The sequence below is a fragment of the Triturus cristatus genome, chromosome 12 (assembly GCF_964204655.1).
Source record: "Triturus cristatus chromosome 12, aTriCri1.1, whole genome shotgun sequence".
Classification (NCBI taxonomy): Eukaryota; Metazoa; Chordata; class Amphibia; order Caudata; family Salamandridae; genus Triturus; species Triturus cristatus.
This window is the reverse complement of record NC_140595.1, coordinates 571,245,052-571,256,327: the sequence shown is the minus strand read 5'-3', so window position 1 is coordinate 571,256,327 and position 11,276 is coordinate 571,245,052.

The following is an 11,276-nucleotide window of genomic DNA, read 5'->3' as shown; positions in this document are numbered from 1 at the left end:
TCGAATAGACATAGCTGCAGCGGCTGTGGCTCTCAGACAACTTGGCAATGCCCTCGCTACAGGGTCCAAGGTTGATGAAAAATATGCGCATGGACGCGGTCTATCGCCAAAAGGCTGTGTTAACACTGACAATGCACAACCATCTTTCTCGTGAACATACAATGTAAAAGGCTTGCTGTAGTCAGGGGTACCCAACACAGGAGCTGAACATAATGCATTACGCAATTCCCAAAAACTTTTCTGACACTCTTCAGACCATGGAATAGGATTCGGTGTGTCTTTACATGTTAATGCTAACAAAGGTTTTGCCAACAAGGAAAAACTTGGTATCCAATGCCTACAGTATGAAGTAATGCCCAAGAAAGCACGCACTTCTCTCTGTGTTCTTGGCACACTCAACTGTGCAATGGCTTGAATTCTTTCTGGGGTCAGTTTCCTTCCCTCCTTCGACAAGAGATGACCTAAGTAGGTCACTTCTTGTCGACAATATTGCAGCTTTGAGAGAGACACTTTGTGATGGAAGGCAGTCAAATGACGCAACAATGACAAGGTAGCTTCTTTGCAAATCTTTTCAGTATCCGCGGCGATCAGTAAATCGTCGACGTACTGAATGAGGATAGCGCCACTGGGTAAAACCAGTGCATCAAGCTGCGCTTTTAAAGCCTGACTGTATATTGATGGACTCTCACAGTAGCCTTGGGGAGCGCGTTTAAAGCGGAAGCTTCGGCCTCCTAAACTGAAGCCAAAAATGTCTCTGCTCTCCTCTGCAATTGGGATGCTAAAGAAAGCATTCTTTAGATCGATCACTGAGAACCATGCAGCGGAGGCTGGAATCATGGTTAACAAGGTGGTTATATCAGGGACAACTGGAAACTGTGGTACAACAATCTTATTAACCTCTCTAAGATCAATCACAAATCTGTAAACAGGTGGCTGTGAAGGGTCCGTTCGTTTTAAGACAGGTAAAACAGGACTATTGCAAACGTTGCCTCTTGTCTCTTCAATTGCGCCCTTTTTAATCAAATCGCTGACAATTGCTAACAATGCTTTCTGACCTTCATTGGAGATCTTGTACTGAGGAATACGTGGCAATCTGACATTGGCTTTTAAAGTGACCACATATGGCGGTATTTCCAAAAGACACACATCATTGGGACCAGTAGCCCAAAGGGCATCCGGAAGAGATGACAATTCAGGTGGCATTGCATGTTTAGACAAATACATTGGGGAAATCACTTTGTTGCCTAATGTAAGTTGTACTCCTGAGGGAGAACAATACAGCGTGGCATGCAATCTTTTTAGCAAATCTAAGCCTAGTAAATTTTCACCACAACCTGTTGTTAGAATGAGGGGTGCTTTTAGCTCACAAGGTCCAACAGAAAGCGACATAGGACTAGAAATCGGGTTCCTAACTGGGGCGCCAGAAAAACCTACTGAGACATTCATTTCGCCAGACAAAGGCGCGCCAGGGAGTTTTGAATGCATGATTGAACTCTTTGCAGCACCAGTGTCCAACAGAAAGGGCTCCGTTACATTCGCTGTAGTTACTTTAACATAGGGTCCGCTCTGATCCACTGGCACTAAAACAACTCCCTCTCTCTGTCTACGGCGATCCTAGTAATCATCATCCTCTACATTGTCATCTTCTGCATAATAATCATTATTGTAGTACTGAGCTGTATTACCAGTCGCGTTGGCTTGCTGATCAAAGCTATTTATGGTATTTTGAGGCAGAAGAGGACGCGCGTTCCGGGGAGCATTTCCACGCCCTCTGCCTCTAGGAGCTTGCTGACCACCTCTACCTCTTGCGCCATACGCATTACTGTTACGCTGCATCAATTTAGGGCAACTATATTTAAAATGACCTTCCTCTTTGCAATATGAACATTGGTTGGGACCTACAGGGATTCGTGGTTGATAATACCCATTCATTTGCTGATTATTCTGAAACTGTTGGGGCTGCTGATAGATACCTTGTGTTTGCCTATAATTACTCTGTCCTCCACGTGGCGGATAGGCCTGCTGCAAAAGGACCTTTGTCTTTAGTTCTTTCGTTCTCTTATCTGTTCTATCCTTCTCATCTTTGTCTCTATTCTCATAATACTGAGCAGTAGCCAGTATTTGCGCTGAAGAGGAAACCGCCCAAGAACTTTCTAAGTCTTTTAGTTTCTTAGACAACTCGCGGAGAAGATTCTGTACAAGTTTATCGACAAATAACCGTTGGCCACCTTCAGTGCTCATGTCTTGACCACTGTGGTCGATAAACGTTTCTTCAAACCTGGTGAAGAAATCAGACACTGTCTCATCTTTCTTCTGCTTGCATGCGGACAGTTTGTCCCAATTTACGCCCATCGCAGGCATTATAGTCTTCATGTATGTAATAATTCTACCAGGGAGCGCTGCAATGAGGGGCTCAGGTTTCGCACCACCAACTTGTCTAGCGTCTGCGGCAACGATAATAGCCCATGTGTCATCCAATTCTGCAGCGTGATCTATATTACGAATAGATCCCCATAAAGGCTGCGGGACCACATTCCCAAACAGCATATCTATGTCGGCCAAATTCATTACACATGATTCTGCAGTTTGGGACAACTCCTTATAATATCCTGCAGGGTTCTTACGGGGATCAGGCAATGTCTGTTTAAGTGCTAACACCTCAGATCGCTTCCATGGGACATGCACCCAAACACGCTGAAAATGTGCTAGGACAGGTGGATTAGCATTCGGATCAGCAGGTCTCCAAACTGGAGGAACCTCACGCATCGGATATTGGCGCGATTTTACCTCCGTCCCTATAGGAAAATCCTGGTCAAACAATGATTGCTGACAATCTCCATTTCTGAGGGACAGTAAAGTCGCAACTGCTTTATCTACATAGGGGCCCACAATTACACCTGTTCCGAAATCAAATCGCACTCGACACAATTCCTGTGGGTTTGGGTTTGCACCCTTATCCTCCAATTCCTCACAGAGGAATTCACACATTTTATCAAAGACATACCTCTGTTTTGGGGCATCCCATTGGTGAAAAACGTTAACAACCTGTTCCACATCATAGAGTGAAGGGAAACCAATCCACCTACGCGCCAGATGATCTAACGCCTCTTTCTCTTCGGGACCAGGTAGCTGACTGCGCAATTGCTTACGCTGTAAAGCAGGAGTCGCACTAGATGACCCAAAGAGAGGCGACATCAAACTAGTAACTACATTAGCTAGTCGTTGTCGTGCTGAAGGAGAAGTTGAGGCAAAAACAGGGGGATAGACAGAGGGAAGAAAAACAGATTCAGATACAGGTACCGGGGTAGTGTAAGAAGGAGCGCCAGGGGAAACCGCTGGCGCGCTAGGCAAAGTCGCAGGAAGCGCGGGGGTAACAGGTAGCAAAACTGGCGGCCCTTGAGAGGGCTGCACTGCAGGGATAGGAGCTAGCTGAAGAGGAGCTGGCGGCTGCGGGAAGGCTTGCGGCATATTTACTAGAAGCTGCGCATTTACAAGCTGTGGAGGTGCTGTGGCATTTTGCGCATATGGGGGTGGCGAACTTAACAAATGGGACATTAGGGAATCATTTTCTTTCTCTTTTGTCTCATCTTGCACAAGGGGTGACAAAACAGGATAACATTTATCAATCCCTAGTTTGCGCTGTCTGTGCAATTGCTCATTCATTTGTTCCTCCTCGTTATCCTTAAATTGCACAGCTGCTTGCATCACTGACATACCTCTCTCTCTATTTCTTTTCGCTAGCTTAATTTCCTTCTGTTTGGCTTCCTTTCGCCATAGGCGGAAAGAATCAAACATCGCCGGCAGGGCTTTCTTTTTAAACAATTTAACTTCCAAATTATCAAAGATATCTGTATCGAAACTACCATTTTGGGGCCATTTTAAAACACCGTCCTTTCTAGTGTATCGGATCCATATTTCATATATGCAATGGGGCCCACGCCATGTTTTACATAAAGCTCATAAGTTGGAGTTCCAATTGGAGGAACCGGACACGAATCCTCTAACTGGAAATCCCTTCCACAACCCAAACAAAACAATCTACAAAATACACTAGAACCAGGCATCTTCGCTCACTAGTCTAGTTTCAAAACATCAAAGGATTATCGAATACGATAGTCTCGTGAATACACGAGTCCTCTGGCTTTGGGACTTGCAAGCACCAAATCGAAATGATCCCGAAGGATACCAAATTCAAACTGGGAGACGCTCCACTTATACTTAACTGAATATTGATGATCGATGGCGTCACCAGAAGACTCTCTCGATTGTTTCGCTCTACCAAAATCGTCAAGGGTCCAAAACAGGGCGATTAATCAGGGCAGCAGTCCTTCGTAGCCGTCGGGACGCGGAGAACCTCGCAGAAAAGACTTTCGGACCACGTCGACATGCAGGGGTCGATGAAGTGGCGGCCTTCCTCCAGAATTTCCACACGAAGCTCCTCACGAACCTCTGGCTTGGACCGGTACCGCTGAAATTGCCCCACGTTGGGCGCCAACTGAAGTACTGGGTATTTTAAGCCCAGCGGTGCAGGGGAACACACCCTATGACTTCGGGGTTCTTCCTGTTTCAGACCTATAGAAACACAGAGTCTTCTGGGTGAAGTCAAAGATCAGTTTATTGGCTGCAGACCAATTACAGGCGTCCTAGAAGTCCAACAGCGTGTATGTTCTCAGGAGACTGCTGAAAATCACAGAAACGGGCTTCTTCTTAAATACAGATTTTCCTGTCTCAGGCATACATTCTTGGGTTTATGGCATGGTCATTCAAAGTGTACATTACAAACGAAAAAGCAGAGTCATGCTGACCATCCCACATTCCAGTGAAGCCAGCCCGCAATTATTTACACAGCAAAGCTCAGATCCCACATCAGATATCGATAGGCCCCAATAAACATGAGCATCTCCTGTTTTGGGAAACAAGCCATAACGCAGGAACAGCAATGTGTGAAAGAGATTAGCCGTAGGCTTGTGTAGGATGAAAAGACTTTATGGTGTGTCAAGCCCTGATGCTAATCACAGGTGGCCAGAGGACGGGGAACTCGTGAGACCAGTTTGACCTGGGGCAGCGGAGCCAAGCTGCCCAGGTCACGGAGAAGTCAAGGAAAGGCACATGTGCTCTAAAAGGCCCGTTTTCGCTTCATGCTATATAGCCTATGTGAGGGCAACCATAAGTTGGCCACCGATACAAAATGGAACCCACGCAGTGATGTAAAATAGCGTATATGCAGTGCATTCATAGCTAAAACATTACAAAAAGCACTCGTACATACCGCATCAACCATTCGCGGTTCACTATTACCGAGATAGACAGGGGTAGGGCCAATCGCTCAGCATTCCTCCTATCAAACATCTTAACCAAATCCTAATACTCCTTAGGAATTTCCTTCAAATCCATAACACAAACCATATTAGATTGTAAGGCCAAACTAGTGGCAGGGTACCCCTCTAACTCTCTCTCTAACATGAAAGCAATGTTGCATGCAATATTCAGATGCCATTTCCACAGTACATGTCTCCCTATCAATCCTTGGATTATGCTCCATTAACCATGGCAACCCCAAAATAATTTGAAATTGAGTAGCATCAATTCAATAAAATCTCAAATACTCTTGATGACCATTCAAGCCTGACAACTCTATAGTTTGTTTCTCTCGTAATGGGTCCAGAGGTTAGATTAGTTCCATCGACTGCACGGACTGACTCAAAAACCTTCTCTAGAATAGATTGTATTCCTATTTTCACGTCATATTTCTGATCACAAAAATTGCCGGTAGCTCCAGGACCAATCATTACTGAAACCTCTTTAATTTCTAAATCATAATATTTGACTGTCATGGAAACTATCAGATGAGGAGCCGCAGATTGAAGAGTGTTGGCCACATGTTGAATTCCAGGAGTTGATCCTTTCTTCTTTCCTATCAGAGCAGAAACTCCTACTGATGGGACTGATCTTTTCCCGAAAAACTAGATTTGGGCTTATTTGGACAATCCTTAACAAAATGCCCCAATTCCCACAGTACATGCACACATTTTTTGTCCTTCTCTTATCCCTTTCTTCTTTAGAAAGATGACCCCTAATCGATCCAATCTGCATGGGATCTTCACTTGAACTGTTTCAGCTTTAGAGACTTCAGACTTAATGCGATTAAACCGTGGAGGAAAAGGACGAAAGTCTCTTCTCACATTTTCTCTCACTAAGTCGATATTCTATTTGCAAAACTAAATCAATTAGTTTGGAGATTTCTTGTGGCCTTTTTGGAATCTGAGCCAACACGCCTTTCAGTTCATCCTTTAAACCACAATAAAAAATTGCAGCTCTTTTACTTTCTGGCAACTCTGTCTCAACAATTAATTTGTTGCACTGAGCAATAAGATCCTGATTTCCTTATCTTAGAAGTTATAATTCATTGTCAGTAGGCTGATTTACAGATCTTCTATCGAAAATTCGGATTTAAATTTTTCAAAGTCATACAGTACTCCTTTCGAGAGACAAAAGGCATCGACCAGGCAACCACATCACCACTCAAATAAGACAGCATTAAAGCCACCTCACACTACTCTTCAGAAAACACCACAGGCCAAAATGTAAAGAACATTGTGTCAAAAAGATTTGTGCCTTATTCGGATCGCCACTAAACCTCTCAGGAGGGGAAAACGGTATGATTGGGGAAATGGCGTGGATTAGTTGAGTGGCAACCTCAGAGGCTGGCGAAGGAGTGGATTTTTTCAAGGTTTGTGAGCAGTTTGGTAAAGATGTTCCAGCCAGTAACTCATCCATTCTTTGCAATACGTGATGAGGTTCCTCTTGGGAATGTCTTATCTACTCTCTTAAGGTTTTATTATCTTCTATAGTACTACCTAACTGCTTTTGTATCCCATCTAAAAGGGCATCTAAAGCCTTAAGATCAAACCCTTTTGCCATCTTCAGCTCCAGTGGATTTTTTTTTTTAGGCACTTCAATCAGTCAAGAAGTATCGGAGTGGTTCCACAGGAGCTGAAGCGGACTCCCAAATCCTCCTCACCACTATCCACGCTCACAAGAAAATACTTGTTAGCATGCGACAACAGCTAGTGGGGAAGTGGAGAAAATAACGAGAGACCGCCTAGTAGAAGATGGTGCGCTGCCTTCCTTAACCTCCTCTATTTAGTTATCACAATCTGAGAAGGGATGCACCTTTAAATTAAAGGAAAAAAAAACATCCTTAACATTCTCCTAGACTTTTCTCTTTTCCTACTTATTAAACATTACTAATCAAACCTTTACCCAGTGTTTCCAAGGCTTGAGCCTCTCAGATTGAGTAAGAACCTTTAGTACTTTTAAAGATGAGCAGTGACTGTCTTTCACTGTCTGTGCTTGTTGTTGCGTTGTTAAAAGTTGATTTTTGCCTTTCTTCTTACGATATCAATTGAGTCTTGTAGAATTCTTTTCAAAATAAATATTTCAATTTTAGTTGCAACAGTACTGTTTTAATTCTTATTGCCGATTCTTTAACATTAAATACTGCTGAATTGGTCTTTCTCTGCAAGTCTCTCCATTAACGATACATTGTTCCATGTAATCTTATCTTATCTTAAGTCTTTACCTAGTCATGAGGACATTCGCTACACTGAACTTTGTTTTTGATTCGTGTCTGCCTTTGCGCTATAACCAAAGTCTCAAATCCGCTCTGAGCTAAGGGATTAGAAATGAAATACCTTCAATCAATCAATCATTTGTAAAGCGCACTACATACCCGGGAGGGTCTCAAGGCGCGGGGGGGGGGGGGGGGGCGCTACTGATCGAACAGCCAGGTCTTGAGCATCCTCCTGAAGGTCAGCAGGTCTTGGGTCTGTCGTAGGCTCAGTGGGAGGGTGTTCCATGTCTTGGCGGCGAGGTGGGAGAAGGATCTCCCGCCGGTGGTTGTTCTTCGGATGCACGGGACGGTGGCTAGTGAGAGGTCAGCAGAGCGTAGCTGGCGGTTGGTGATGTAGAAGGAGAGCCGTCTGTTGAGATAGGTTGGGCCGGTCTTGTGGAGTGCCTTGTGTGTGTGGATGAGGAGCTTGAAGGATAACCTCCTGCTGACGGGGGAGCCAGTGCAGGTCCCTCAGGTGGGGGGTGATGTGGCCGTGGCGTGGTACGTTGAGGATCAGTCGTGTCCAGGTGTTTTGGATGCGCTGTAGTTGTTTGATGAGCTTGGTAGGGGCTCCCGCGTAGAGAGCGTTTCCGTAGTCGAGTCTGCTGCCGACGAGGGCCTGGGTGACTGTCTTTCTTGTGTCTGTCGGGATCAATCTGTAGATCTTGCGGAGCATGAGGAGGGTGTTGAAGCAGGAGGAGACAGCGTTGACCTGCTTGGTTATTGAGAGCGTAGAGTCGAGGATGATTCCCAGGTTGCATGCGTGGTCGGTGGGTGTCGGGGCTGCTCCCAGTGCCGTCGGCCACCAGGAGTCGTCCCAGGCTGAAGGGTTGGTGCCGAGGATGAGGACCTCCGTCTTGTCCGAGTTCAGCTTCAGACGGCTGGTCTTAATCCAGTCAGCAACGGCCTTCATTCCTTCGTGGAGGTTGGCTTTGGCGGTGATGGGGTCATTGGTGAGGGAGAGGATCAGTTGAGTGTCGTCGGCGTAGGAGATTATGTTGAGGTCGTGCAGTCGGGCGACGTGTGCGAGCAGGGCCATGTAAATGTTGAACAGTGTCGGGCTGAGGGAGGATCCTTGGGGTACGCCGCAGGTGATCCTGGAGGCTTTGGACCGGAATGGGGGGGGGGGGATTGGGGGGGGGCGCGGACGCTCTGGGATCTGCCAGAGAGGAAGGAGGTGGTCCATTCCAGAGCCTAGTCTTGGATCCCTGCGGCGTGGAGGCGTACGCGTAGTGTGCGGTGGCAGACTGTGTCGAAGGCAGCGGAGAGGTCTAGGAGGATGAGTGCTGTGGTCTCGCCGTTGTCAAGCAGGGTCCTGATGTAGTCGGTGGCGGCGATGAGGGCAGTCTTGGTGCTGTGGTTGCTGCGGAACCCTGACTGGGAAGGGTCCAGGATTCTGTTTTCTTCAAGGTATTGGGTTAGCTGTCTGTTGACGATTTTCTCAATGACCTTGGCCGGGAAGGGGAGCAGAGAGATGGGCCGGAAGTTCGAGGTCTCTTGGGTCTGCCTTGGGTTTTTTCAGTAGGGCGTTGATCTCGGCGTGTTTCCAGCTCTCTGGGAAGGTCGCGGTCTCGAGGGAGAGATTGAGGACGTTGCGCAGGTGGGGTGCGATGGGGCTGCTTGCTTTTTTAGAGACGTGGTGCGGGAAGGGATCTGACGGGGAGCCGGAGTGGATTGTGCTCATGGTCTTGGTGTCATCGATGCTCACGCTGGCCCAGGCTAGCAGGGAGTCGTGGTCGATGGTGTGCGGATGGTCTGTTGTGTTGCTGTCTGTTGGGGCTGTCTGGGTGTTGAAGCTGTACTGGATGTCTGCCATCTTGCGGTGGAAGAAGGTGGCGAGGGAGTCGCACAGGGCTTGCGACGGCGGGATGTCGTTGGTGTTGGAGAGTTCCTTCACAATGTTGAAGAGCTCCTTGCTATTGTGTGCATTGTCGTCGAGGCGGTCTATGAACGAGGTTCTCTTGGCAGCCCTGATGAGATGGTGGTGGTTGCGGATGGCATCCTTGTGTGCTGCGCAGTTGTCCGGAGTTTGTTCGTTGTGCCATTTCTTCTCTAGTTTCCGGCAGGCTTGCTTGGATGCTAGGAGTTCTGGGGTGAACCAGCTAGCCCTCTTGGTGTCTGTGGGGGGGGGGGTTCTTCAGCTGGACGAGGGTGTAGGCGCAGTCCCCGATCCAGCGTTTGAGCCTGTGGGCAGCGTCGTCCGTGTTGGAGGGTTCGGTGGGTGGGCTAAGAGCGAGGTTTGCATGTAGTTGGTCTTCGGTGATTTTGCTCCAGCAGCGGCGGGGGTCTGTTGGGTGCGGTGGTGTGTGGTGGGTTTCTGGAAGGTGAAATGGATGCAGCGGTGGTCGGTCCGGAGGAGTTCGGTGGTGTGGCTGACAGACATGTGGGCTTGAGGAGAACACTGGGTCGAGCGTGTGGCCGGCGGAGTGGGTGGGCGTTGTTACGAGTTGCTTCAGTCAGAGGTTGGTGAGGTTATCGATTAGGGTTGTGGCATTGTTGTCGTTCTCAAGGTGAAAGTTCAGGTCTCTGAGGAGGATGTAGTCGGTGGCGGTCAGGACGTGCGTGCTGATGAAGTCAGCGATGGAGTCGCTGAACTGGGGGCGGGGTCCAGGGGGGTCAGTAGACTAGAGTGCCTCTGAGGGTGGAGTTGGAGTCTGTGTGGATCTGGAAGTGCATGTGTTCGGCGGTGCTGAGCGCGTCGGCGGTGCCCGTCGCGACCCTGATGCTGTTCTTGTGGACGATGGCAATTCCTCCTCCGACTCAGTTGGTGCAGTCTCTGCGGGTGATCTTGTAGCCGTTTGGGATGGCTATGGCGATGTCGGGTGCGGAGGAGTCGTTCAACCAGGTCTCTGTCAGGAAGGCGATGTCCGGGGATGTTGTGTTGAGCAAGTCCCAGAGCTTGACGGCGTGTTTGTGTGCAGAGTGGGTGTTCAGTAGTATGCATCTCAGGTGGGTGCAGTCTTTCTTGGCGGGTGGTTCGTCAGCCACCTTGTCTGATGCGCTGCCCCTTCAGAGGACTGGAGAGTGACTCCAGGCTGTCTTGCTTGTGGATGCGGTATTCTCGATAAAACTTACTCTGTAGATGCAAGTATCAAACTCGGGGAAAAGCGTGTTTCGCAAAGGCGCCGAAACAGGAAGACTAACTCTCGCCAATTTCTAAAATAAAAGTCTCTAAGACTGCAGAGCTGGCTGAGACAGTCCCAGCCTCTGTAAAAAAGTCAACTGAAGTGCAACGCTTATCTCTCAAGCGTGCACGTTGAACTCTGCCAATAAAGCTCGTGCAGAAAAGACTAGACCGCTCACCTCCTGCCCAGCCACTCCAACCAGAAAGAGCTTGAAGAACTCTCAGGCACAGTCTAAGAGCGATCATGGAAGATGGCAACAACTTCCTCCAACAAGGATATTTCTTAGCCTTCTTGAGATTGCCACTTAACAAGCGCTTTGTCTTTTCTGTCAATTAAATTAATGAAATTCCTGACACTCGCGCACACACTGAAAAAAATACAGAACCTTATTGAGACCTGGTCACCTAAACATACTACTTGGTAGGGCAGACTAGATTGCACCAAAATGCTAATAGCGCCACAAGTAAATTTCATAATAAGTATGCTACCTCTGCAACTTTCCATTACCTTTTTTAAACTCCTCAATAAGACTATTACTC